Here is a 2015-nt window from a genome sequence, read left to right as displayed (position 1 = left end):
GGGAGGCCAAGCAGAAGATGAAGAGCCAGGAGAGGGAGCTCATCTTCAGTTACAGGGATGGCTCTGGGCACCTGCACACCGTGAGGATGAGCACATGCAGCACGGTGCAGCAGGCCCTGCAGAAGGCGCTCGAGATCGCGCGCCAAGACTTCCGCGGGCTCGGGTCAGCAGGGCTGGGGCAGCCCACGTATGTCTTGGAGGACTTAGTCACCCCCCCAGCTCCGCAGCTTCTACGACCTCATTATCACCAAGGTGTGAGGGAAGAACGGGCCACTCTTTAATTTTGACATTCACGACGACCTGCGGCTGCTCAGCGACGCCAACGTGGAAAAGCTCGAGTCACACACGGGCAAGGTGGTGCTGAGGACCTGGTAGTAGAACAAGTACATCTTTCCTGCCAGCCGCAGGGAGCCCTAGGTTCTGTGTACAGGATTCTGTGAGCCAGCAACCGAGAGGTGGCCCACCCATGCCCCCCACCCCCCTCCCCGTGTGTCTGCAAGACTCCGGGCACCCTGGCTCCTCTGACCTTGACAGGGGGCACAGGGAACACTGTTGAGGCTCCTCCTCATACCCTGGTACTGTCATTCACACTCCTTTTACAATAAACACGAACGTAATTTGGAGCACCTGCATGGGGGGGAGGGGGAGCGCAGTGACGAAACAACTTTAGAATTTGATTTTCTTCCACATCCATCTTAAAATTCTGGCATTTTGGGGACCAGCAGTTAGCGTAATGGCTATGTCGCTGGACTCCCATGTAGTCGACCGCGGTTTGCGTCCCGGACCCAGTGGCTTAAAATTCACGCTGGGCGCATGTGCTTGTGTGCGTGCCCAAGATCCCGAGAGGAGAATGGAGAAGGGATTATGGCGTGGCCATCCCCCCTGGGAGGTGATTTCTGGCTTTCTGTCTCTCTGTCTCTCTCTGTCTGGAGAGCGCACGGGCCCTATAGCAAAAATAAAAGCACACCTCTCCAAAAAATATTCTGGCATTTTGATGATTACTTTTCTCTGACTCTAGGTGGACCCCTCGAGTGGGAGCCGACCACAGATTGAAAAAGATGAGAGAGAAAGAAAAGCAAGGAATCAGATGGCCCAGGAATCTCTGATGGAGAACGCCTCTGCACTGAGCTATCCATGGTTATTCTTTTATAGGGAAGCTTCTATTATTGCCTGCAGCTGTGCAGTATCTTGGCCCCACGGTTCTTTTTCTTTTTTAAATCATTTTTATTTAACTTTATTTTCATTTGACCAGTGTGGGAGAGAGAAAGAGAAAGTGAGAAAACAAGCTGCCAGGTCCGGAACTCGAACTGTGGCAGGCCATGTGGGAGTCCAGCACCCTTAACCACTACAGCAACTGCCACCTCCTGGTCCCATGGCTCTAAACAAGCCTCTCCTGGCCTTCTCTAGCTAATACTCACTTTGCTTTACTATGCTCTGCCCAACAATAGATGATGTCTTAGAGCTTTCACTTGCCCTGCAGCATTAGCACAAAGACTATATCTACTTTAAAGATGTTTTCCAGATTTGGCTGCTCGCTGCAATTACTTTCTGGCATTTGAGTGTTGTACATAGGGATAAGGTGAGCACGAACATATGCAATATAAATTTGAAATATTATACTTAGCTTCTCTTCTCCTTTATATGCAAGAGAGTTCTAGCAAGGCATGATTCCTACACCTCCACAACGCCTCCTCCCATGCCTAAAGTTGTTTAATAATCTGGATCCTTCTATCTGAGAGAATTCCTCCTGCTCTGGTATAACATTCCCCAAGCTTGTCCATCACATTAACATAGATCTAGAAAATTAGTAGAGGGAGGGATGAAAATACAGTTGAGATAGATCCAACCAACACAACTAGCCTCAAAGCTGTCACCATGTCACAATTTATAGTGAAATTTTCATTCATTTTCAACTATTTCCAAATGAGCAGAAGAGATTAGTCAAGCATGTTGAGAATCCAAATTTAAAGACCTCAAGAATTAATTTTTAAGGGAACCAGCAGTTAGCGTAATGG

General features: G+C 48.7%; 1 pseudogene; it reads left to right on the top strand.

Moving 5' to 3' along the window:
- LOC102475809 (protein FAM50A-like) overlaps positions 1 to 417 on the top strand; it is a 4020-nt pseudogene extending 3603 nt beyond the window's left edge.
- Positions 418 to 2015: the final 1598 nt, after the last annotated feature.

The sequence above is a fragment of the Tupaia chinensis genome, unplaced genomic scaffold (genome assembly GCF_000334495.1).
Source record: "Tupaia chinensis unplaced genomic scaffold, TupChi_1.0 Scaffold146650_1, whole genome shotgun sequence".
NCBI classification, from domain to species: domain Eukaryota; kingdom Metazoa; phylum Chordata; class Mammalia; order Scandentia; family Tupaiidae; genus Tupaia; species Tupaia belangeri.
This window is presented reverse-complemented; position numbering and strand designations above follow the sequence as displayed.